General features: G+C 45.5%; 1 protein-coding gene across 6 annotated transcripts in view; it reads left to right on the top strand.

Annotated features, from left to right (window-relative positions):
- Positions 1-1,268: 1,268 nt before the first annotated feature.
- C4H4orf19 (chromosome 4 C4orf19 homolog) overlaps positions 1,269-26,604 on the top strand; it is an 88,502-nt gene continuing 63,166 nt past the window's right edge. For 2 of the 6 annotated variants that reach the window (XR_005987291.1, XM_041751852.1), the window contains exon 1: positions 1,271-1,680. The gene's annotated coding sequence lies outside the window, so the exon portion shown is untranslated. Of the gene's footprint in view, positions 1,730-26,604 lie in introns of all 6 variants that reach the window. The other 4 variants (XM_041751857.1, XM_041751856.1, XM_041751855.1 and 1 more) reach the window with 4 other exon arrangements.

Raw genomic sequence — 26,604 nt, 5'->3', positions numbered from 1 at the left:
TTGTGGGTCTTTTTCTTTTTTTATGAACCTTATTGACAGATTTAGAACTATATTGACAAATCCACTCAAATTACTTTTCCTCTTTTCCGTGACTCTTCGGTTGGGAACGATTTCTATGCCAATGAAAACAGGAACACACCTCAAACCTAACTGAATCACGGTGTTTCACTCCCACATGCATCCAGAAACCATAGGTTTTTCTTCTCTTTTTCATAAGGGTCCCTTCAGAGCTCCGCCTGGCATTCCACATGATCTGCAGAAAGTACAGATTACACGTATAGGGACATATCGGAGGGTTTCGTTTCAGCGTATCAATGCGACAAATGATATGGCACCCAATTTAAGATGACCGAGAACCCCACCACCTCTGGCTTTGCAGAATCCGCCTTTGGTAGATGAAGGTAACTCAGCTGCTTGAGCATAGGCAGGGCAGTGGTTCTCAGCCTCGAGCGTGCATCCTCTGATTACTTCACCCTCCCCAACCCCAACTATTTCAGAATCCCTATGTCTAGGGTGGAGCCCCAAAACCTGCCTTTTTACTGTATCCCTCCAGATGAAGCTGATTCTGCGAGCCTGGGAACTACACTTCAATACCTAAGATAAACACCAAGGTCTTTTTTTGGTCAGAGTAACTTAACTGATAAACGTACCAATATGCGGTGGACATCACTGAAGCGGCCACTAGAAGCTGGACGTGAGAATCCCTTATTGTGAAAAAGGGTCACAATATCAGAAAATGATGTAAAATAGAAGTTCCCTCTAGGCCTATGGTTTAAAGCATGCAGCTACTACACGAAGGACAAGAATCTTTAAAAATGAGTCTTCGGGGAAAAAAAACATTGAGTCTTCTCCCATAAAGCAGGACAAAGGCGTGGATGGCGCTGGAATCACTAAAATGGACACATTGAAAATCAAGGACAGTACGCGGGTCCCTAAGGAGGACTGTCCCGTCCCCGCCCCGTCGGGCGCCTGATTCTCGGGCCTCCCCCGGTCACCGCAGGGGGGGAGCGGGGCGAGCCGCAGGGGGCGCAGTTGCTCAACCCATTTCCCGTCCCTGCCAACCCCCTGGGGCGCACGGACGCAGGTCCCTTTGGCTGAAGCCGCCGCTCTCCGCCCGCCGAGGTGCGCGAGCCCCGGTGCCGCTGGCCGGTGCGGGGCGGGGGGGGGACCCCGCGGGGCGCCCCCGGGTCTCCAGGGAGCAGGCGGGTGCGTGCGGCTTCCCGGGGCAGACGCGGGGCGCGCGCAGCGCAGGTGGGCAGGGCGGCGGCGGGAACGGGGTCGCTTCCCGGATCGGGCCCCGCGTGACGCCCCGATCCAGGGCTCCCGTGTCCCGCAGCGGGGCGGACACGCGGACGCCGAGGCGGTCCCCGGGCGGGCCACCTGCCGTGGCCGCCGCGAGGCCGAGCGCGCCCGGGGCCCGGGGGGGGCGGGGGGCGGGGGGGCGGCCGGCTGGGGGCCCGCGGCTCGGGGCGCGCAGGTAAAGGGTTACGCGTGCCGGGGAGGCTCGCCCGGGGCCGCGCCACGTGACGCGCCGGCCCAATGACGGCGGCGGGGCGGCCGCTGCGAGCGCGGCGGGCTCCGGGCGGCGCTGAGCCACTGGCCTTCCCCGGCGCGGCCGCCCGAGGCCGGCGAAGCCATGGGCGCCGCGACCCCGCCGCCGCCGCCGCCGCCCGGCCCCAGGTAGGGACGCGCCCCCTACCCCCCGCCAACAACCGGCCTCCGCCCCCAGGTAGGGACGCGCCCCCCTCCCCTGCCCCGCGCGTCGGTCCCAGGTAGGGACGCGCCCCCCGCGCGCCCCGCCGAGCCCCAGGTAGGGACGCGCGCCCCGCACGGCCCCAGGTAGGGACGCGCCCCCCCTACCCCCCCCACCCTCCGCCAACAACCGGCCTCCGCCCCCAGGTAGGGACGCGCCCCCCGCCCCTGCCCCGTGCCTTGGTCCAGATAGGGACGCGCCCCCCCCCGCCGGGCCCCAGGTAGGGACGCCCCCCCCCCCCCCGCCCCATCCTGGCTTTGCCTCCCGCCCAGCTCCGCGTTGGGGCTTCCGTGCCCCGACTTCTCTCGCGGGTCGTTTTTAGTTCTTTACTTCCCTGTGGCTGGAAAAAATAAAAGGTTGCGGGGGCTGAGGCAGTTCCCAGTGTGAGTACTTGGGAAAAGTTACGGAATTCAACAAAGGCACGGGGCGGGGGCGGGGGCGGGGGCGGGCGGGGCTCGTACGACCCCTCCCCCCCCCCCAAACTCCAGACCCGGACAGTTTGGAGAGCTTGGCATCCCCGCGCTGTAGGAGACACTTTGGGTTTTAAATCCCTAATTAATGAACTTTCAACAGCCCCTGAGAACGTGCGTTGGGCAAACTTGCAAGAGATTTCCCCCCTAAAAAGAGAGAGAGAGAGAGAGAGAGAGAGAGAGATCTCCACCCTTATTTCTAAGTGCCTCCTCCCCCCCCCCCGCCCCCATCTGTAAACATCTGAGCGTTTTCGAATAAAACGGAAATGGAATGTTGCCCGCCGCTGTTGCTTTGAAACGTCCTTGGGTGCCGGGGCTGGCTGGGGTTGGGTTGGGTGGGTTGGGGTGCTGCGCCCCGGGTCGCGGTGGGGCGGGTGCAGCGCTGGGGAGCGGCGCGTGTGGAAAGAGCGTGCCAGGTGCAGGCTGTTAAATGGTCACAAACTGTTTGCTGAATATTTAATAATTAGGCCAGCATCCCCCAGGTCGATTGCTTGGGTCGCATTTGACCTTGGCCGCCCTGATGAGGTGAGATTTTTCACAAACCACCACTGAGGAATTTTTCCAGATGTCAACATCAGTGGGACTTCCCCTCCCCCTTCCAGGGCCGTAATTAACCTTCAAGACAAAACCCAAAACTCTCCTTAGTAACTTAGTGCGTTTTCTTTTCCGTTGTGCTGTAGGCTTTTTGCCTCGTGAATTTAGAGGAAGCCAGCGTTGCATGAGGTGGCTCACCAGTCATCAAAGAATAGTGTGTTTTACTTTTTCATTCACTGTATTCCTGGCGGCAATTGGCACCATGGCTTAGGAATGTCCTGGGTGGCTGTGCCCAAGCTGTCGTGAGGAGCGGTGCTGTAGGAAAGCTGAGAAACGTTTGAGAGCTGAATCAGAAGGAAATAGAGAGTGGTGGCTGCTTTTCAACACAATCAATTCTATTTATTCCCACATCTAATCCTCCAGTTACTAATATTTTAAGGAGACAGAAGTTAAAGGTTCGGATGTGAAACGCCGGTACCTATAGAACACCTCAGCGGTCATGAGGCAGGTCTTTGAAACAGTACTTTGAAGCCCTCAAGGGTAAGCAGGACTCTGGGGTTCTTTGTACCTCCCTAACATGTGAAGAATCAGTTAGAGGCAGCTGCCTTGATCACAGAACAGAAATGGAGAAGACGTGAATACAGGAAGGCAGGGTTTGGGTTGCTCTTCTTTGCTCCCTCCGTTCAGCAAGTGTGTGATAAGTGCCTGTCCCCTGGCACCTGGCCCCAGGGCCTGGTCCTTAACGGTTCTGAAGATTTCAGTATCCAGTGACATCTAAAGACAAATGTGACCAGTCTTAGCTATGTTCTAAGAGCTTTTGCGCATCTGGATTCAAATCCAGGCAAAAAGCTGCATGTCAAGAAGTATGTTCAGTAGCCTAAAACCAGAAAGGTTCCCCTGACTTCCCGCCTCGTGTGTCTCCGAGCCTGGCTGAGCCTCGCTAAGCGCGGGCCAGATTCGAGTCGCAGGCCAAGGGCGAAGCACGTACTGCCTGCCTGCCTGCGTCCTAGAGCTGCGCTGCCTTTGGTGCCTCAAGAGCCCTTGTACTGTGCTGCTTGGAAGGGACTCCAGTTTCCAGATAATTGGATACCGGCCTCCCGGTAGCTGGGTTTCCTCTACCTGGACTCGCAAATTCCCTTAGTTTCACAATATTTCCGATGACTCTTGGGCTCTTTTGAGGTCTTGGTTAAATAGTACCTAGCTCCTGCCTGTCCTTTTTTTTTTTTTTTTCATTAGATTATCTGGTTGCAGGTAGACTTTCTAGATGATGAGAAGAGTTGGTAGCCTCCTCCTAGGGAAGGATAGACCTGAGCCTTCACCCATCTGCAGGTCCGATGGGTCACCCATTTGTAGCCTTTCCTAGTGTGGTTACCGCCTGAAAGCTGTTTTAAGAGAATAACATGAAAGTGGAATCTGTTATCTACTCGCAGCTTTTTCACCTTCCTGTTCCATTAGAGTTTGGAATCTTCAGAAGGACCATATATCATCAAGATAACTCTATCCTGGGGCGCCTGGGGGGCTCGGTCAGTTAGCATCTGCCTTTGGCTCAGGTCATGATCTCGGGGTCCTGGGATCAAGCCCGGAGTTGGGCTCCCTGCACAGCGGGGAGCCTGCTTCTCCCTCTCCCCCTACTTGTGTGCATGCTCACTCGGCTCACTCTCTCTCTCTCTCTCAAATAAATACAACCTTTTTTAAAAAATGACCCTTGGGAGGCCTCGGTGGCTTAGTGTTTGAGCATCTACCTTTGGCTCGGCACGTGATCCTGGAGTCCGAGGATCGAGTCCCACATTGGACTCTTCACGGGGAGCCTGCTTCTCCCTCTAACTATGTCTCTGCCTTTCTCTGTGTGTCTCATAAATAAATAAAGTCTTTAAAAAAAAATTTAATGACCCTAAAGTGTAATGTAGCCATCAGATGAATGTGTGTCCTGAAGCAGATACTTAACTCAAAATACTAGTTTAGTGTCATCAAACATTTTAGGAAAGATGCCCCTGAACTGCAGCAAATAGTAAAAGAAAGGGGAAGAGGTCTCAAATTTTACCCTGTGCAGTGAACCCCATCCTGTTCAGTGTACAAGTGGCTCTCTGAAATGATACTGATCCCTGACCTTGGAGACAGCACATTTGTAAGGTCAGAGATTTCAGACGCCACACTCAGCGAGGTGTCAGGGACAGCGTCCTTGCCTCCAGGGATCTTACAGTCTTCAGATAAACCATTGGAGGGGTTTAAGCCGAGAGATCTGTTTCTTAGAAAGTTCTCTCTGGCTGCAATGAGAAGACTGAAGTGAGAAAGATACCAGCAAGACAGCTGCTGTACAACTCCACAGGAGAGAAGAGTGAGAAGTAAATTGATTCTAAAGATACTAAGTGGGGCAAAGGTATTTAGGACATCATGTCAAAGAAAATATTGGGTGACTGAAGTCTCTGAAGTTGATTTCTGTGGCATTTCAAAATACACTTGTGGCAGGCAGGTAAGTGTGAGCCGTGATGAGTGTGTCATCACAGCACGTTACCTCCTACTGTTGCCACACTCGGGCGGCACATCCTTTGCTTCTCTCACGGAGAAACGTGTTGATAAAGAATGAGCCAAGTATAGTTCACACTTCCAACAACCCAGTGCTGCTTCACGCAGACCTAAATATGTACATCTGAAGGCCAAGTTAGGATAAACTGTCACCCTTGTGTCATAATACACGTTCTCTGATTTAGCTTGACTCCTTCTGGGAGTAAAAACACCCTGACTCTTGATTGTGTAGCTGTAGTACTAGTGGACAGTAGAACGGCCTCCTGTTTAAATCAGCCACAGCACAGCCTGCCGTGTGTCATGGAGAAGCCTCCGCTGTGTGTGCAGAAGTGCCATTGTCGCAGCACACGCCAGCAGTACGCAGGAGGCACAGAGTGCCTGTGACACCTCCGTCACTATTACATGCATAGCATTGTCATACAACATATATTTGGATTTATTTGTGATTCACTTGCTTCTGAGTCCCAGAGTCAAACTTTAGAGTTTGGACATTTCTTTTGACTTGGGTGCTAAGTCTTTTTCCTTCCATTCGATAATTGAGTATATCCTTTGGGTCATTTATGGGTGATAAAGAGTGGGTCTGTACGTCATGGCTGGGAAGCATTATCCCTCTGACCAGACAGCCAACAGCTTGGCTCTAGACTATGGCAACCTAACAATGAAGTGAGGTCTTCATGCACCCGTAAAGAGTTGTTAAGAGCCACATGCTTAGACTGCCACCAGCACATACATGTAATTATTTCTCTTTGGACTCCTAATGAGCTTGGCTGTGTGGGTGCCTGGTCCACAGCAAGGAGGCACACCTCCAGATTCTGCATAAGGCCATTACGATAAGTGTGAAATGTAGTCACAACCAGCTCCTAAACAGCAAAGCCAACATAGCAAAGGTTTATTGCTCCATGTAAGTAATTCCTCCATAAAGGGGGCTGTTACGATATTTTGGGGGAAAGGTACTTACATAGAGTATCAATGATCTATTGCTATATAACAAACCAGCCCAAAGCGTGGTGGCTTAAAATGACTAGTCTTTATTTAGTTTATGACTCTGTGGGTCAGCAATTGGGGCCTGGTGACTCTGCTCACCTTGTCGGACTCCCTTATGTACCTGTGGTCACAAGGCAGCCCTGCCCTTAAGTATTGGCTGACCATCAGCCAAATCAGCCCGGAACAGCAGGGCCACACGCCCCCCATCATCGGGCAGGCCGCCTGGGCTTGCTCATGTGTTGGCTCAGCATGGTGGGAAGAGGGAGCCCAGGGGCAATGCTCCTTGAGGCTGAAAGGGAAACAGAGTTTGCTTCTCCTCCAAAAGCCCACCTTTTGACAGGAAGGGTGGTGAATTGTCATGTTTGCAATCTACCACATTGTCTAAGCACTTTGCATAACTTAACTGACTTCATTTTCCCAACAACCCTTGAGGTTAAAGCAGAAATCCTATTTTACAGGTGAAGAAACTGAAACCCAGACATGCCAGTCTGAGTTAGGCAGGAAATGCAGGTGGCATGGTCTAGAACCGGCTCTGTTACTCAGACCTGAGCCAAAGCGCATGTTTGTAAGCACGACACAGCTCTGCCTCTCTGCATGATGCTAAGGGAAGGATGGGGAAGGATGGTATTATCGTGTAATTCAGGGATGTGTATAAACAGAATTTAACTTTAAGGATACTTTTGCTTGATTTACTTGCTAAACGAAATAAAATCAGAGACGATAATGCCCTCAAGGAATGTATGGTGTGTGTGCATGTGCACAGAAGCTACTTAATAAGATTCAGATTAAATAAGCCAACTGGATCATCAGAGAAGAGTAATAGAGGACAAGATAATGAGCGTAGGGGAGCCAAGGGAAAGACAAATTAGAAAAGAACCGTATCTGTTAATATCTCAAAGGGTCCTCCTATCTATTATATAAAACAGGTATTAGTCCCACTCTACAGATGGAGTTGTTCACCCAAGGTCACACACTTAAGAGCTGATAAAGATGGCATTCAGACCCATGTCTGCCCCTCTCCAAAAACAACCCTCCACCATTTCTTTTTTCCAATAAGCCAAGAGCTTTGCTACTCAGAGTGGTGTCCATGGACCAGTGGAATGGCTGGTTAGAAATACAGGTTTGCTGCTACATCAGATCTGTTGAATCATTTTAACAAGATCCCCAGACGATTCCTAAGTACAGTAAAGTCTGAGAAGCAAAGCACATCCCCCAAGACTTGATGTCAACTTGGATTCTGAGGAAAGAAAAAAAAGGGAAGTGAAGATGGTTCTGGACTGCCCAGTTTTCAACTGTGTTTCCCACACTTCAGGCTGGGGTGTCACCTCTGCCTTCTTTACTCCTGAAAAAGAAGATGCTTTTTGGTGTTAATGGTTGTTTTGGTTTTCTGTCTGTTTGTTTTCACTCCTTTGAGTTGTAGCAGTTTTTCAACTTTTGCTAAGAAGCAGTTCAAACGAAGTTCCAAATCTGTATCCCCTGTCAATTCCCTCTATATAGTGAAAGAATTTTTTTTTTTTTTGGCTATTAGTTATAATGAAACAGTTCTTCAAATAGTTGTTCAGTTTATTAGATCTACCCCATGACATCTTCAGAGACAAGATTATTATGCCCCTTTCATAGTTAAGGACAGTGAGAGGCTGCAATGTCACTCAGTCAGGACTTGAACTCAGATCTGCTGACTTCAAGCCGAGTCTTCTGACGGACCTGCAGGGAAGGTCTCTGGAGGAAAGCACTCTACAGGTTTTCTATCTGGTCTTTGGAGGAAATTATCAAACTGATCAATTTTTGCTTTGCGGTTTGCATTCTTTTTTTTTTTTTTTTTCATAGACACTGTGCCTAACTCAGATGTTCGAAAGTTTATGTTGGCGATTTTGAAGTAATTATTTCATGGAAACTTAAAAATGCCTCATAAAAACATTTCCTCCCTTATCTGCTTTCCTTATCAAGTTGAACCCCTACGTTGGTTCCAGTGGTAACAAATGACATATTATATTTATTTATATTATTTAAATAATATAATAACATGTTATTATATTATATTACAGATGACGTAATATTGCAACCTTTTCCTCTGATTCTTTGAGTGATAAAAAGATCTGTATTTTTTTCCAAGTAAATTTTTAAGCCTATTTTCTTAAGCACTAAGCTAAGGTTCTGAGAATGTCTATAGGTTACAGAATCCTGACCTGGAGAGGGGCTTCACTGATCCAAACACCTGGTTTTATGGAGAAGAAAACCGAGGCCTGGGGAGAGAAAGCACCCTGTTTAGGGCTACCCTGCAAGTTGGAGGCAGAGCAAGGGCAGGAACCCTGGGCTTCACCCCATCCCACCCCCACCAGCCCTGCCCTCTTTGACTAAAAGACTTCAAAGCAATTCCTCTCCCTTTTGTGTTCCCCAGCCTCCGCTGGGCATCCTGAGGGGAAGTTGGGAGAGCTCACATTTTAAAATCAAGATGACCTGGGTTTGAATCCCCATTTGCTGGCTATCTAGCACATAACAAGATGCATTTACTGCTGCAGTCGTTTCTAGAAAGAATCATAAAAGAGAGTTAATTGGCTAGAGAGTCAAGATTTAGTTTACAAAGTACAATTTATCTGCATTCTCTTTTGAACTTGACGGGACAGGTTTTATGATCCCCACCAGGATCTGGTTTTGGTGAAGGAAGCCAAACATTCTAGAAGTGGACATAGTAAAAGCTTCAGCGCAACACAGCGACCCAGGCACAGGTCCAGCCTCATGAGATCGCTAACAGAGGCCTGATCCTCCCCCACTTTAAGCTCAGTCTCCATTACTGATGTGACACTTTTCTCTTTTCAGAGCTAAAAGGCTAGTGTTTCTGTGGTGCTGAAGTATAGGGCTGAGTTGTGGCTCTGGGGAAGAGAACCTGAAAACAAGGCCACAGCCCGCTGGTGTGGAGAAAGCTAGGGGGTTGTCTTTTAATACCCTGCCTGAATTCAAAGTTCTAATGGGAGCAAAAGGAGTGTGACTTTTATGTAATCCAAAAAAAAAAAAAAAAAAAGCTGAGATATCTTTAGAGAAAGTAAAATTACTGAAATTGCACCCTTGGCAGGCAGTTGCTCCATAAGGGTTAATTAGACGAACAAAAAGCAGAACGAGCAAACAAACAAGAAGTCAAGAATCTGCCACCCGCGCCCTTTGCAGGGCCCCTAATGGCAGGTGTGGCCGGTGAGGCAACGTACCCGCCTGCCTGTAAGTCAGAAATCATCAGAATCATCCCCTTAAACACAGATGACAGCATCATATGCATGTTTGGTCCCATTAAATATCTTTACTCACTCCTGTTTGCAAGTGTTTACCATCTACTGAGCTTATGTGGGCCCTCTGAAAAGAAACTGGGAGCTGGGGTTCGATTTTCTTCCACCCCTAAGCCATTTGGTGAGCTGCTCTCTCTGAGTGAGTCTTGGAGGAGTAAAAGATGCGACCCCCCTGCCCAGAAGGGACCAGAACGAGGGCGGGACTGTCATCAGCCTTGGATGCCAATGCTGCCATTCGATGTGGGACCTCAGGAATTCCACTCAATCGCCCCAGCTTTCGGCGTCCTTATCTGTAAAACTGGGAAGCTGAGTGTTTCTCCAAGCATGTGTCCGCACTTCGTAAATGTCTGATAACTCTGATTCTCAGCCCGTGGCCTCCACTTTTCTCAAGTGTAAAATGTGAAGTTTGGGCCAGAGCAGCACCATGGGGTATGGAATGGATGGAAAGGATGGGCCTGGGGGAGGCCATCAGGTGGCCCAGGGCTCACAGCATCATTACCTTTGATAAAAGCCACACCAAGTGAGAGCAGACTTCAGACTTGAACCACATAGGATTTGCCCTGAACTTCTAACTGGATATTTCACTTTCCTTAGTATAAAATCATCTGCCTAAATGTCTGTCCAGGGTCTGTTTTAAATGCTCTCTGTACCTCAAGCATATAGAGACCTTGGGGGTTAGGGGGAAATGTAGTCACAGTTCCATGTTTGTATTCGCGGGGAGTCGGGTGGGAGCCAAGGACTTCGTTTGAGAAGACAAAGGTGGGCTTCTTTGAGAAAGCAGAGCCTGGGTACATGCTGAAATGCTCAGCCTGTCAGTGCCAAGACTAAAAGAACCTAAAAGAAGGCAAAGTGAGGCATGAAGATGACAACTTTTTCATTTCCATAAAGGATTTTATTTCTTTTTTTTATTTTTAAACATTTTATTTATTTATTCATAGAGATACAGAGAGAGAGAGGCAGAGACACAGGCAGAGGGAGAAGCAGGCTCTGTGCAGGGAGCCCGATGCAGGACTCGATCCCGGGTCTCTGGGATCACGCCCTGGGCTGGAGGCGGCACTAAACCCACTGAGCCACCAGGGCTGCCCACCATAAAGGATTTTCAAAATAACAAAGTTAGCATTTATAGTATTTAAAAGAGAGGGCCATTGCCTCACCTTTGCGATTTTATATATTGTGCATCCTTTGCCTTGTGAGTTTGATTGGATTATTTTAAGAACTTCATTGTAAAGTGTTTTCACTGTAGAGGGCCTGCTCCAGTTAGTGAACCTAGTGCCATAAAAAGCTTTTTTTTTTTTTTTTGCCCTCTACAACTGCTGTGTGGACAAAAATCGAAATGCCCTACTATTAGGCAAATGTGTGCGGAGGCTGTGCCAGCTGGTGGGGATACAAGGGTGAACAAAACAGACACGGACACAATCTCACGGCTACCAATGTGATAACCGCACAGAACTATCAGGCTACGTCCCTGTGTGGACGGCAGGGAGAAAGGTCCTGGGTGCCGCCAGTGGTGGGATGGGAGCTGTGACCTGGGCTGAGAGGCAGGAAGGGCTTCCCTGAGGAAGCACATCCAGGTGAGACCCGAGGGTGAGACCTCAGCAGGCAGAGGAGCCACAGGGGGAGCAGAGGGACCAGTGTGGTCACGGGTCCAGAGGGAGGCCGTGTTCCTAGAGATGTCCTGAGCTCAAGGGGTCCCAGGAGAGGCAGGCAGGACGTGGATGGTGCAGGGCCCGGTAGGCCACATGCCGTATATAACCTGACCTCTCCTGATGTGATCCTTCCTATTTATTTAGGGGTTTGGGGGTGGGTGTTGAAACCGCCACTATCTAGAGTTGAGTGGGGGTAAAGGTCTTCATCCTCACAGCCTCCCACGTGGTCCAAAAGCAAATCTCAGGCTCATTTCAGCCCCACCTTCCAACACTGATCAGTAAGCAGGAATCGGAACAATCGGGCAGCCTGTTGTGTAGGCGTGGTGAAGTCCCTGCCTCCATTCCTTTGATTTCTCTATCTCACGGGAAGTTCAGTAGAGGCAAAGCGGACACTCTCCTAGAGGCAAGGTTGGCTAACCTCAGAGTTTAACTTAAGCAGCAAGATTCCTTTGAGCTGGCCCACTAGTCAGTCATTTTTCAGAAACAAGTACTGGGAACCCCCTGGGAGGGTGCAGGTGCCTGGATCTACCATCTACCGTGGTGGTGCATGAATGGGGATGCCGCCACTCTTTGCAACCCATCTGTAAATCTCCTACGAGAGTGATTTCCCTAGTGAAAAGTAGCTTCTAACATCCATATTCTAATTAATAAAGCCCTTTGTGTTGACTGGAGATAAGGAAGCTAATCTACCTGCAGAAACCACCTCTGGACTGCAGCCCTTGTGAGAACATTCTCACGAAGGACCTCTGACACGCATGTTCCTGACTGGGGCAACCAACGTACATTCTAGGGTGCAGATTTAAAACACACTCATGCATCCCAGAGTCTATGCCAACATGTCTTAGAGCAAATTATAGACCATAAGAGCATTCTAAGTCAGTGGCCTTAAGAACAGTGAGAAGCCATTGAAGGTTTTCAACTTGTAAGTAATAAGATTTGCTTCTCTGGCTGCAGAGTTGGGGAGAGAGAAGACCCGTGAAGGGGCTGTGGTTGCAGGAGATGTTGTTGGACCTCCGCTTCATTCAAGCAGAGGTACTTAGATGGAGAGAAGGCCACGGCTTCCGGAGATACTAGATGACAGCACCAGGACCTGGTGATGGGTAGAAATGGAAAGCAAGGCAGGCAGTGTCAAGATTGGATTTTAGAACATGGGTATACAAGGAATTTTATAGGGTCATAGTCAGTGTTTATAATAAAAAAAGAAAAAACAATTCATCCATCGTCAATATGCATTGGTTCAATGAGGCACAACTTAGAGACACAATGCAACACCCTGCACTAATAAAAATAATGAGATGCACACGGTGACATGGTGCAAAGACACCCAGGACATAATTTTAAATTCGTAAAAATTTGTTGAAGAAACATATACTTGATGTTCCATTTTAACGCAGATAGTAATTATTATAATTAGCACTTAGCCAGTAGTAACGACTCTAGGTAGCACTTATAATTAAAATTTCTGGAAGAAAAAATTCCGAACAGTTAACAGTATTTATGCACGGGGCAAAGCTTCCTGGGGACTTTTGCAATCTACATTGGACATTTCTGTGCTCCAGGGTTTTTGCAACAGAGAAACCAGGCTTTGTAGAAAATGAACAAACTCCACTGCTTCAGTTATGAAAACCCTTGATCATTTGATCCCAGACTGATCACTCCCTCTTCTGAACACGCAGGCCACGTTCCTCGCAGAGTGTTAGATCCAGAAAGGGTCTTGGTGGTGATTTGATTCACTCTCTCCACTTCACCTCCGAGGCCGCTGCGGCCCAGAGAGGTTAATGGCTGGGCCAAACTCACATGGCCCTAAATTAATAACAGAACCAAGACTGGAATCCAGAGATATGCTAACTCTGGGTCTAGAATTCTTTCTCCTACAAGCTAAGTCTTCTCTAGCACACACTGCATCTGTGAATAACTTGGCTTTTACTGGGCGGGCAAGTAAATAAATCTCTGTGCGTCAGTAAATGATGTGCTCAGACTCCGCCAGGGTCCAGCGTCATGCTCAACACTCTGAAAAACACCCATTAAAGCAACGGATAGACTTTAGACTTCAGACCCAAGAGGCCACACTGAAACCTGAGAAGGAGAAGGACACCCACAATGCCCCTGCCTCCGCCCCCCCTCCCTTACACACCCCCACACACACACCACAGGAAGAACATGTTAGGGACACTCAGCCTCACTGCCTCATTGGTCATGCTGGGAAAACAGACTTTGGGCTTAGGGAGGGCCAACGAGTCCCCGTCTCCCCTGCAACAACACACCCATGTGCTGGACTTTCCAGAGAAGAAGACAACCCTGTGCAAGGATTCCTTTAATGAGTCGATCACGTCAGTGATTTCCCATAGCTGTCTTCTGAGCCCTCTTTTTGCAGCTCTCAGGGCCCTTTTCATAGACTGGCTCTCAGGGACTCTTACGGGAAGCACAGCTGACCCTGCCCTGACTGTGGGTCCAGCAGTATTTCCAGATTGTCCACCGTGCAGGGTGGTGGCCCAGTGAACTAGATGACTCTGGATCCGGATTCAGTGACCAGAGAGGGGATAGAGAACTGCTTTGTCCTTAGACCAGGAGTTATCTAGGGACAGTTGGGGAGTCGCCTGCAGCAGGCTGCGGAGGGCTGTGTTTGGCTTTCCCACCTTTGGAGCCTAATCCTTTTCTCCTTCTCCCCTGAAGCTAATCAGAATACTTTTGTCTATAATGAACTACACCCAGCATCTGGTGTTCATCACCTAAATGGGCCCCTGTCTTTCGGAAACTATTCTGCTCCCATTAAAAAAATTTGGTGAGCCTGTTTTCCAGTGTTTTATTAATTTATTTCAACTCAGCATTTTCCGTATCTTAAGCATTTCCATTTTTTGATTACCATCTGTTTGATTTTTTTTTTAGACTCTGTACACTCACCACCTCCCGCCCCCCCCACCGCCATATACACACACGTTTATGTAAAACTTAGTCTTAAATTCTTCCAAATGAGTTGTTTTTCCTCCTGTGGCGAATCTAGAAAAGGATACTGTGTCTTTAAATTTGGAGCTATTTTATAATTGTCTCTGAAGTTTCATTTTCATTTGTTTGCTTTGGGTGGGACATGGAAAAACATTTGCCTACTGTATGGTACTAACCTTCACGCATGTGTTCACGAATTTCCTTTCCTGAGAAAAGTGGCAAAGCATTCATTGGTGATGCTTTCTCTTTTTAAATGTTTGCAAGTCCATAAATTTCTGTGCTAAAAATCGGTGAGTTCACTTAGTATCAAGGTGGGATCTAAGATGTTTCTGAGATGCTTCAAAAGTGTGAAACTTCAGAAATTAAGCATTGGGTTTTCTAATCATATATTCTCCCAGAAGCTGCCTTAGTTATATGATCGGTATTTTCACTCTAGTTATTAAGAAACTACTGGTGAGCTCTAGTGTTTTTTCTGAATGACACTGTTGGGGAATTTTTTAATTTGTTTATTATTTTTTTTTATTTTTTTTAAGTTTTTATGTATTTATTTATGAGAGACACACAGAGAGAGGCAGAGACACAGGCAGAGACACAGGCTCCCTGAGGGGAGCCTGATGCAGGATTCGATCCCAGGACCCCAAGATCATGCCCTGAGCCACAGACAGACGCTCAACCACTGAGCTACCCAGGTGCCCTAATTTGTTTATTCTTAAAGAAGTTGCTTTTAATGTTTAGGTAATATCTTTCAATTTTTTTTTTGAGTGACTTGGAGGCAGCTATATTTGTTTTCTTAAGGGAATTAAAATTCCAATAGTGCAAAAATTCTTAATCGCTCATCATATATGTATTGAGCATTTCCCAGATGCCAGACCTACAGAGAAAGTGTAAGTGAGCCTGCCTGGGAACCCCACAGTGTGCATTTTTCACAAATGTTAAGTTAACTTTAACAGGCAAATACCGTTGTGGAATCCCATGCTCCCACACCAGACACTTGGAATATAAATTCATTCATCATCTTTTTTTTTTTTTTTTTTTTTAAGTAGGCTTCATGCCCAGCATGGAGCCCAGTGCAGGGCTTGCACTGATGACCCTGAGATCAAGACCTGAGCTGAGGTCAAGTGTTGGACGCTTAACTGACTAAGCCACCCAGGTGCCCCTCATTCGTTGTATTTATTGAGCACTAACTGCATGCTAGGCATTGAGCTATGTGCTGACCAGGATACAGAGGTGAACAAATAGAGTCCCTATCCTCATATGGCTTACAGTATCTGAAATAGTCACATAAATAAAACTAACATTTCATCCTGTGGTGCAACAAAAGAAGGATGAAAGGGGCGTCTAACAGCCTTTGTGGGATCTGATTCATACAGGAGGGGAGAGAGGTCGGGGAAGGCTTTTCAGAGAAAATGACACGCACATTGAAACAGGAAGAAAGAGGACAGGTTAGCCAGGGAGAGAGGTGGAGGAGAAAATGGATTATGTTTTTGTTTTTGTTTTAAAAGAGGGGAGCATAATTCTGGAAGCCAAGAAAAAACCCAGTCTCTAGTTGAAGAGATGCTAACGACTGCTCTTGAGCACGTCTTAACCTCTGGTCTCATTTTCTTTAACCCAGACACCAACACTGAGCAGAAACATCTAGGATCTCTTCACTGATCTGTGATTAATATGAACTGCTCCCTTACCCAGAAGCTCTGCTGGTCCCCACTGGGCCATTTCTGGAGCTGTCACCATCCCAGCCCAGAATCAGTCTGTTCCCAGGACCTGTGTGCTGCGTGCACCCTGCCAGGCTGGCCACGGGGCCCAGATTCAGGCAGCTTGGCTGGCCCAGCTGCCAATGCCTGCCCCGCCCCGGCCTCCCAGCTATCTACCTTGCTATCAATTCTTTCCTCATTCCCTCCATTCTCAGAGGATAAAGTGTTCCTTTTCCTGTTCAAGGTCAACCTTTTCACATGGACTCCTTCACTTTTAGCCTCCATCCTCTGGGACATTGCTTCATCAAGTAGTAATGCTGTCTCTGTCCTAAATCTTTAAGCTTTTAGTACTCCCTACTTCCCCACCCCACCCACCCCCCCAAGAAAAGGAAGTCAACCCTCGGTAAACACACTCAAACCTTTTTATTTATTTTTTAATTAAAATTAGCACAGAACAGACCTCTCTTCCTCGGAACCTCATTCCTTTCCTTTTTGGCTACCCACCCCCTTTCCTTGTTAAATTATTAAGTGAAATTTTAAAGTCTTAAAGAATTCTTGACTCCTTGGTGCCTTTAAATGCAGTTCCCCCCTCAAATAAATAAATAAATAAATAAATAAATAAATAAATGCAGTTCCCATTTTCTCACTTAATTCACTCTTTATTTATGGTTATTTGTTTTCTACCTTCATTGTGACATGAAAATTTCACTGATAAAATTTGAATCTTAAATATAAATGTATGGCCATGAAGACTAATCATCGTGGGGCACCTGGGTCTCAGTCCATGAAGCATCTGACTTCGGTGCAGGTCAGGATCCTGGGATTAAGCCCCACGGCCGGCTCCACACTCAGCAGGGAGTCTGCTTCTCCCTCTCCCTCTGCCCCTCACCACTCCTGCTCATGTGTTCTCTCTGTCTCAAGTAAATAAAATCTTAAAAAAAAAAAAAAAAGACTAGCAGTTGCATTTCATCCCCTTACCTTGTAAACTGCCCTTGTAGCATTTTAAAGTACTGACATTGGTGCTGCCTTCCTTTTTGAAATTCTCTTTTCCTTTGACTTCTGTTCTACCATTACACTTCTCACTCCTGGTTTTTCATCTGCTTCCATGACCCATCCCTTGTTTGCCTGCCATCTCCTATCAAGTCTGACCCTGGGGTTTGGTGATGCAGAAGCCAATCACAGGTCCTGTACGTACTTAGGAGTTATGACTCTGTCATCAAGGAAGGGTGTACAGAAAATTCAGAGTACTATCAGACGGTGACCAGTCATCAATTCTGGTCAATGGCAGATTGCGTGAGAGGTGGAAAAGCCAGAGGACTTGAGAATTAGCTAACTCGTAATTTGAATCTTGGGGACCGAGGTGAGAAGACGGAGCCCTTTGTAAGGTATGGATGGATTCCATGTTGAAGCAGATGATGTCCTTATGAGATAGCATTTTAACCCTGGGAAGGTCTAGAATTAAGCAGAGATATGAGGAACTAAATGAAACCCAAAGTATTTATGTTTTTAGAAAAGTTTGTGGAAGAGTCTGTAGTCAACATTTTGAACATGGACAGTGTTCACAGTACGTAAGATAATTTGTTAATTAACATGTTGAGTCTTATGATTTCACTTTAAAATATGTCATTAAAAATAATAAATAAATACATCATTAGCTAATTGATTTTGTCTTGGGATCTTTAAGTTAAAACCTTTCAGATAGTTTCTTGCCTTTTTTTTCTTTAAGATTTATTTATTTGGGGGGCACCTGGGTGGTTCGGTTGGCTGCGCATCTGCTTTCAGCTCAGGTCATGATCCCAGGGTCCTAGGATTGAGCCCCACTTCGGGCTCCCTGCTTGGTGGGGGGGGTCTGCTTCCCCCTGCTCCGTCTACCCCTCCCCACTGCTTGTGTTCTCCCTTGTGCTCTCTCTCAAATAAATAAATCTTCTCTAAAAATTTATATATTTTTATTGAGGGGGGAGGGGCAGAAGGAGAATATCAAGCAGACTCCCCGCTGGGAGGGAAGACCAACCTGGGGCTCAATCTCATGACCCCAAGATCATGACCTGAGCCAAAATCAAGAGTCAGACACTTAACCTACTGAACCACCCAGACACCCCAGTTTTGCTTTGTTTTATGACAACTGAAGATTTACCTTATTTATGAGTTTATTAGTTTTATAAAATGACTTAAGTACTGCAAAAGGATTTGTCTGTTGGTCACTGAGACACTTTTAAAAAATCAAGTATAGTACATTTTTAAGTAAAACATTTAACTATCCTTGCCTTTAATTAACCAAGTTGAAAAAACACTCTTAAAAGGATTGAGTTTAGAGAATTGTAAATAGAATATAAGATTTGCAGTTATCTCAATAGAAAGCTACTTTTTTGGATGTTATTTTAATAAATATTAATCAAAAACCTAGATATACACGCATCATGTTATCTTGGGCCCTAGGAGATACCCTAACACTCCAGTTGCCACATACCATTCCCAAGCACTGTTGTGTCCCTAGGCTCCTCCCTTACCCCACAGTCCTTTATGTCTTCTAGCTCCTGACCAACCTCTGGCAGTGTCACAGTGTCTAGACCACTCATGGCTCAGATGCACATGGCACCAAATGCCCTATCTCCAGCCCCATCTCCTCACACAGCTCCAGATCCCTTGATAACAGATGCCTGCAGGGCAGAGCCACTTGCATATTCCCAAACCCCTTTAAACTCAACCCATCTGAAACTGCTGTCCCATTGCCAACCCCATTGACTGGCTCTCCTTCTCATTTCCCTCAACTGATGATATCACGTAGATTTTCTTTCCATCAAACTCAAGGACTCTGGGTCAGGCTTCTTTGACTCCTCAGGGCACACTACCAGACAACAGTAGCACTCAAAAAGAAAGGCCAAATAAAATACAAAAGACATGATACCTGTTTTAGGATGAGTTGGAAGGGCAAGGCCCCATATCATGTTGACCATAGTTAAAAATCTCTTTGTCAGGCAAGCAGGAATAGCTACCATTTACTGAGCATCTCCTATGTGTCAGGTACTCAAAGTGACTTATACATCACCTAACTTAAAGGGGTGGCTCAGAGAGATTAAGCAAGTTGTTCAAGGTGACAGAGCTGGGACTCGGTCAAGTTTTGTGTGACTGCAGAGCCCACCCTCTTAGCCAGCAGACTCTTTCCTCAGTGTAGATGCCTCCACACTAGATTAGATGGCCCTGGCTGCTTTTTATGCAGTGACATTACTGATGTGCCTGTGAAGGTCAAATGCTACTTAGAAATTCAGAATTAGTTTATAATCTTCCAGCAGATTTTTTTTTCATATAAAAGAACTCCCTCCACCTTTTTGGACAGATCAAAATACCAAAGCTTAATGATTTCAGAGATCAATACGGTCACTTATTGAGGATACATCAACAGAGTCAACAGAGTCAATTCTCCCTGCTTTCCTGCCAGATCTTCTGCTGGTTTAGGAAAAAATCCTTCTTGATCTTTCCATATATGCCTGACCAAGAAAGATGCATTTCACTCAAAGTGGACACCAAATGTTGGGTTTAGAGGAAATGCAGCCACAAGAGCACCTTTTAAGAGAAATCATCCTCCTACCATTTCCTCCTTCCCTCTTCTTTGTACAATCCACAGAAACAGGGCTCCTTTTTCCCTCCTGCTGAGCACTTCAACCCTAGCACAAAATTCATAAGAGTGGTAAAACTGGAACTGTTATCTTATCTGCATCCACCCCACCCAGAGCCCCACCCTGCACCCCATGAAAGGAGAAACCCTCCAAATACAGGCTGCCAAGTGCAAGCTAAAGATTGAGACAATGAGGATCCTTTGCTGAAAATACACATTTTTTTAAGACTTTATTTATTTGACAGAGAGTGCATGTGCCCTGGGGGTGGGGGAGTGCAAGAGGGAGGAGCAGACTTCTGGCTGAGCAGGGAGCAGATGCAGGGCTCCATCCAGGACCCCGAGATCATGACCTGAGCCGAAGGCAGATGACTGAGCCATCCTGGGGCCCCAATAATACACATATTTTTCAAATAATGAGCATTCTAGTCTGTAGCTCTCATTCCTGAATCAAGTCTATCCCATCCCAAACTAGCCTGCCCCTTTTGTTAGGATTCTTGAAGTTGGAGGATCTTTCGTCTAGTTCTCTTCAGGAAACGATGTGTAAAAATACGGCACCTTTAGCAATGTCCACAAAGTAGTTACTTAGAGGATCAGCTTCCTTGAAATCTTCTGTTTGAGTCACATATGCAAACTTGAAAACTGGAAAGAGTCTAGATAAAGATATTGTCATTATGTGTGTAGTTCCACAGAATAGATTTCTAGAGAAGGGACTGACTGTAGCAAACAGGAACTTTTTTTCTAATAATATTTAACTAGAGCATGAGGAGTTTTAATTTCTAGAACTGCTCATGATTGTGGCCAAAACTCAATTTTAATTATAGCAAAATAATTTTTCCTCCACTATAAAGAATAAAAGAAAGGAACTGTTTTATGTGCATTAGAAAATAATCACAAAACCAAAATAAGGTGATCCTGCTGCATTCAGATGAGACAATAATTCAGGAGAAACTGGCCTCATTTTCTCTAATGCTAAATGTTCACTAAAGCATGTTCACATGTTTAATGTTCACTAAAGGTGAACACGTTTAGCACATGTTTTGATGCTATTTATGACCATAACTCTAAAACGATTAAAGTCCTCATTCTCCAAATGGGGTGATAAAGACTCCAGTTTATCCAAACTAATGTGAGGCTCTTTAATCTCAGGTCTTCCTTTAAATTTCTCTGTGGCCACAGAAGTCACCGCTCTGTTCCTTAATCTCTCAACAGATAACATGTCGCCTGCTTATATAATCCAAAAGTCATGTCCCTTTAACATCTTACTCTTCATTACTAGATGCTATAAATTCATAAAGTTCACTTCATTATCCCATTTGATCCTCACATGTGTATGTGTGCACATAGTACCCATCATACCAGAATAACGCTGTGGCGAAAACCAGAAGCTTATTGACACACCTAGGGTCAAGTCCCAGCCTTAGACCTGCTTAGCATCCCTGAGCCTCCATCTTTTTGTAAGATTGGACAACATAACTGTGTCAAAATGAAGATGGTACAGTTGGCCTAGAAGCTGGGAATCAAATCAGTGCATGTGCACGCAGAAATTGTGCTTGTCAATCTGTATGACTTCTGTAATCGGAAAATAGTTCTTAAAGACATATGTTAAAAATTATGAAGTGTCCCGCTTTATAATAGCCACTCACAAGAATGGCTATCATAAGAAAGATGGGCAATAACAAGTGTTTGCAAGGGGTCTGAGAAATTGGAACCTTCATATACTGTTGGTGGGAATGTGAAATGATGCATCCACTTTGGAAAACAGTCTGGCAATCCCTTACAAAGTTAAACATAGGGGTGCTTGGGTGGCTCAGTTGAGCATCTGACTCTTGGTTTCACCAAGGTCATAATCTCGAGTCATGAGATCGAGCCCCACATGGGGCTCCATGCTGGGCATGAAGCCTGCTTAAGGTTCTCTCTCTCTCTCTCTCCCTCTGACCCTCTCCCCAGCTCATGCGCATATACGTTCTTTCTCCTAAAAAAAAAAAAAAATATATATATATATATGTATATATACATATATATATATATATATGTTTTTACATAAAAAATAAAAAGGGGCTCCTGGGTGGCTCCATCAGTTGTGCCTACCTTCAGCTCAGGTCATGATCCCAGAGTCCTGGGATCAAGCCCCGTGGAGTCAGGCACCCTGCACAAAGGGGAGTCTGCTTCTCCCTCTCCCTCTGCCTGCTGTTCCCCTGCTTGTGTACACTCTTCTCTCTCTGTATCAAGTAAATAAATCATAAGTAAATAAAAATGTTTAAAGTAGAAAACATAGAATTAAAAACTAGAATTAACTATATTACCCAGAAATTCCATTCCTAAGCATATACCCAAGAAAAATAAAAACATACATCCACACAGAAACTTGAACATGAATGCTCATAGCAGCATTATTCATAATAGCCAAAAAGTAGAAACACCAAATGTCCATTGACTGTTGAATGGACAAAGAAAATGGGATACAGCCATATAGCAGACTATAGGAATGAAGAACTGATAAATGCTACAGATGGATGAACCTTGCAAGTATCATGTAAAGTGAAAGAAGCCTGACAGAAAAGGCTACCTATTGTACAATTCTATTTTGTGAAAGATCCAAAATAAACACAGAGACAGAAAGTGGATTGATGATTGCCTAGGGCTCTGGAAAATGGGGTATAAGGAGTTCATGACTAAAGGGAACTGGGGCTGATGAAAGTGTTCTGAAATTGATGGTGGCGTTGGTTGCACAAGTCTGTAAATATGCCAAATAGGATCGAATTGTACACATTAAGTAGGTGAACGGTAAGGTGTGTGAATTATATCAATAAAACTGTTAAAATGAGGTAAGGTAACAGACTTCTAAGTAATTTCAGTATCCTTGGGTGCTTAAAAGTTTTTAGAGTAGAGGTCAGTAGACATTTTATTAATTACCACATCAGAGCAATTGATGGGCTTTGACTTGCCAGTAGCTTTTGAGAATCTTCCTTGCCTACAACAGCAGTCTAACAGTGAGAACCTTCAACTCTGGTCTTTGTACTTTTGTCTTTCTTTCATTCATTTGTTTGTTTTTAAAGATTTATTTTGGAGCACCTGGGTGGCTCAGTGGTTGAGCATCTGCCTTTGGCTCAGGATGTGATCCCTGGGTCTTGGGTTCAAGTCCCACATTGGGCTCCCTGCATGGAGCCTGCTTCTCCTCTGGCTATGTCTCTGCCTCTCTCTCTGTCGCTCATGAATAAATAAATAAAATCTTAAAAAAAAAAAAAAAGATTTATTTAGAGGGAGTGGGAGAGAATCTCAAGCTCAACATGGGTGGAGCTCAATCCCACAACCCTGAGGTCATGACCTGAGCCGAAACCAAGAGTCAGACACTCAGCTGACTGAGCCATCAGGTGGTTTTGTTTAATAAACACTTTTATTGTTTATTTCCTGATTGTAAAATTAATGTATGCAATTTGGGGGAAAAAACTCAGAAAGTAATGAGTTAAAAGCATAAATTAAAGAAAACCTTTGAATTCTTTCTTTTTCTAAAGAAAACCTTTAAATTTATTATTTAAATAAATTCAAATACTTTAAAGCATAAATTAAAGTAACCTTGTGATTCTGAGAGCAATATTCCCTCCTGACTCCTTCCCAAGTTGGAAAATCTGATCTAGAGTATAGGTTTTAGAGATCCAAGTTCTCATGCCATGTACATACGTGAACTGCATTTGACAGAACCTTCTCGAAAATGATCACTTGAACCTGAAGGTGAATTTCCATTCTAGTGTACGCCACACTGTGCCCAAACGCAGTGACCGTGTGTATTAATTTAAAAACATACCCCTGCTTACTTTGCACAGCCATTAAAGAGCTCCCCTACTCCACCCTTTATACAATATTTTTCTTCCTATTTGATTAACATTTGTACCAGATTGTGATCTTCTTCAGTATTTTCCCAGTTCTGATTTCTTTAAGCCCTAGATGCAGACCTCTAGGAACAATGGGCTCTAAGGGAAATGCTGCCCAGATCTCCAGGCCTGGGAGACACTGAGAATCATGCCCTCTCCAGAGCAGCCTGACCTCATACGTCAGGTGAATATAGTAGCCCATTCTTTGTCAGGGGGAAAAAATGGATTATTTGGCTAAAGTCCACCAAACTAACGTTAGCCTGTAAGGGAACAAATAACTTCCCCTAGCTTTGAATTGTCCTTCCAGTAAAGAGCTAAAATAATTGTAAATATTGTGCAGATAAGGAATCGGCCCTCTTACACTTCTGTTTGTTCACACTAGAGGTACTTGTTTGTGATTTGCCTTGTAAAATTATTATCCCAAGTTGGTCTTTTTAGTACAAGGAAATGAACCGATGGGAAGGTGTGCTACTTTCTGTAGGGAATCCACTTCCATGAAAAAAACCTACCTAGAAACGGTCTTCTCTTAACTCTGTCCACACTTTCTACATCTCCCTCCATCAAGGCTTATCTATTATTTTTATTGCTGGTTACTCTTTCACATGAAAGTGTTTTATTTTCTCATGTGTTGGTAGATTTTTTTTCTTAAAGTATGCCCCATAAATGTCTTTTTATCTCCCACAGCACTTTATGTAAGGTCAAACCCTAAATATTTCTTGATGAATTATTTGCCAGGAGGCGTGAGTGGTCTTCCCACAGTGTGGGTACTAGTGATCTAAGTACGCAGCCCAGGGCTGCCTGGGTGGCTCAGTCTGTTGGGCATCTGCCTTCTGCTTGGGTCATGATCTTTGGGTCCTGGGATCAAGCCCCACATTGGTCTCCCTGCTCAGCAGGGAGTCTGCTTCTCCTTCTCCCTCTGTGTGCACATTCTCTCTCTCTCTCTCTCTCTCTCTCTCTCTCTCTCTCTCTCTCCCTCTCTCTCTCAAGTAAATAAAACATTTTTAAAAATTATAATTACACACTCCTTCCTGTCTTTCTGAAGTCATGATGAGAATTGCCCTGTCCACAGTAAAGCAGGAAAGAGCAGCTCTTTTGGAGCAAAATCAAAACATTAGGCAGGTTGCTTAAAGGTGAGGTGGCTGTTCATTGTACCAGTCTTTCAAGGTTTCTACGGATTCAAAATGCTTCAGAATCAAACTTTTAAAAACAAAAAGTGACACACCCGGTGAGCCTCCGTGCATTTTCCGGTATTGTGAGACTTCCCTGTTGGCTACACCTGCAAACAAGTTATGAGAAATTCAGTCGTTAAGGTCTAGTAAACCAAAGGATCTTTTGGCCTGTTTTCCTTTCCGCGAGTAGTTATGACATACTCCTCCCGTTGGACTGTTTATCTCCCTTCAAAGGTGTTTTAGGCTATGGCATGTGTTCAGTCCCTCTTTGGCACCAGTGTCACTCAGATGGCTAGTTCTGTTCATGGCCCTTCTACATCAGTCGGGAAGAATCAATTCAAGACCTTGCCCATTTTTTATTGAGTTCTTCATCTTATTGAATGCAAGAGTTCTGGGTACAAATGCTTGGTTAATTAGATGATATGTGTACGTTCTCAATACAAATCTTTTGTTACTAAAAAAAGAAAAGTTACACACCCATATGTAACTCCAGAACGTAGCCCTAATATCATATCCTCTCAATATTTGACTTCTCAAATGGGTGGTTTATTTCAAAGGGTGCTAAATTTCAGCAAGTCTCTGCATGTTTCTTCTTTTTTTTGGGTCGGGGGATGTTATTTATTTAGAGAGTGAAAGCATGTGTGTAGGGAGTAGGGGAACAGCAGGAAAGAGAGAGAACCACAAGCGGACTGTGTTCCCCCATAGAGCCGTTGTGGGGCTCGATGTCACAACCCAGAGACCATGACCTGAGCCAAAATCAAATGAGACAGACACTTAACTGACTGAGCCACCCAAGTGCCCCAACTACAAGTTTCTAAGGACCCAAAACCTTTGTCTACAACCCTGATCACATTCATAAAAGTTCTTCTCATTGAGTTTCAGATGTGTCCTTCCCAAACCTTAATCAATAAATTAGCTATTTCACAAAAGATATTCTACAAACTCAGAAGCTGTAGCTAGAAGAAGGAGATTCAGGTATCAACCAAATAATCAATAAATGTAAACTTTTAGTAGGAATAAGTGCAATTTGAATCAATAGTATAGGGATTTGACCCAATAAATGAGGGAAGTGAAAGAAGCTACTCAAGGAAGATAGAGTTAACCAGGAAGAGGGTACAGCAAAGGCTCTTTAGTGGGCAGGAGCAAAATAAAGTGAGTCTAAAAGAAGACCTTTGAAATGAAACCCGGAAAGGGAGATGGTTCAAGATAAGCTTGAAGATAGGAGCAGGAATTGTGTCTTCTTAGGAGCAATGGGGTGCTACTAAAATGTCTTTAAAATAATCAGGGAGCTGACACGATCCAAGCTGTGCTTGGCAAAGGCTGTTCCAGAGGTATTTGTGGAGAATGGGCTGGAGAGTACATTCTGGGGTGGGCAGGCCCATCAGGCAGGTTTGGTGACGGACTAGGCAAGAGACATGGGAAGTGTGGTCTGGGTCTCAGTGGCAGTTCAGTGGAGAGAAGTAAACTAGTCCAAGAAGTATTTCAAAGATACAGTCATCAGGACTTGGTGATGGACTGGAAATAAAATGTGAGGGAAAGACAGGTGTCAAGGAGGACACGCAGATCTTGGGGATCATGCTAATGTGTGACTCGGCACACTGAAGACTCTGAGAAGTCCTGCAGCAGAAACCTGGCTAACTAGGCCAGCGTGGCCCAGGTGCATTTGAGCCCACAACCCCCTGCTCCTTTTCTGCTAACACTAAATTTCCTGGGAACATAGTTGGGACAACTCTGAGTTACCAGCTTACGTGGGCTTTGACTTTGCACAATTCCAGATACTCTTCACATTTTTTCTTGACACCCCTGTATTAGACTGCTCGGGCTGCCGTAACAGAACACCACAGACTGGGTAGCTGAAGCAACAGAGGTTTATTTTCTCACAGTTCTGGAGGCTGGATGTCTGAGATGAAAGTGTTGGCAGCTTTGCTTCTCCTGAGGCCTCTCTCCTTGCTTTGCAGGTGCGCGTGCTCTTGGTGCCACTGCACACACTCATCCTTGGGTCTGCATGTTGTCTGTGTGTCCTCATCTCTTCCAATAAGGATACCAGTCAGATTGGACTAGGACCCACCCTACATGTCCCCCTTTCCCCTAATTACCTCTTTAAAGGTCTTTTTGAATGCAGTCACATTCTGGG

The sequence above is a fragment of the Vulpes lagopus genome, chromosome 4 (genome assembly GCF_018345385.1).
Source record: "Vulpes lagopus strain Blue_001 chromosome 4, ASM1834538v1, whole genome shotgun sequence".
NCBI lineage: Eukaryota > Metazoa > Chordata > Mammalia > Carnivora > Canidae > Vulpes > Vulpes lagopus.
The sequence above is the reverse complement of the archived record's forward strand: the minus strand, read 5'-3'. Positions and strand labels throughout refer to the sequence as shown.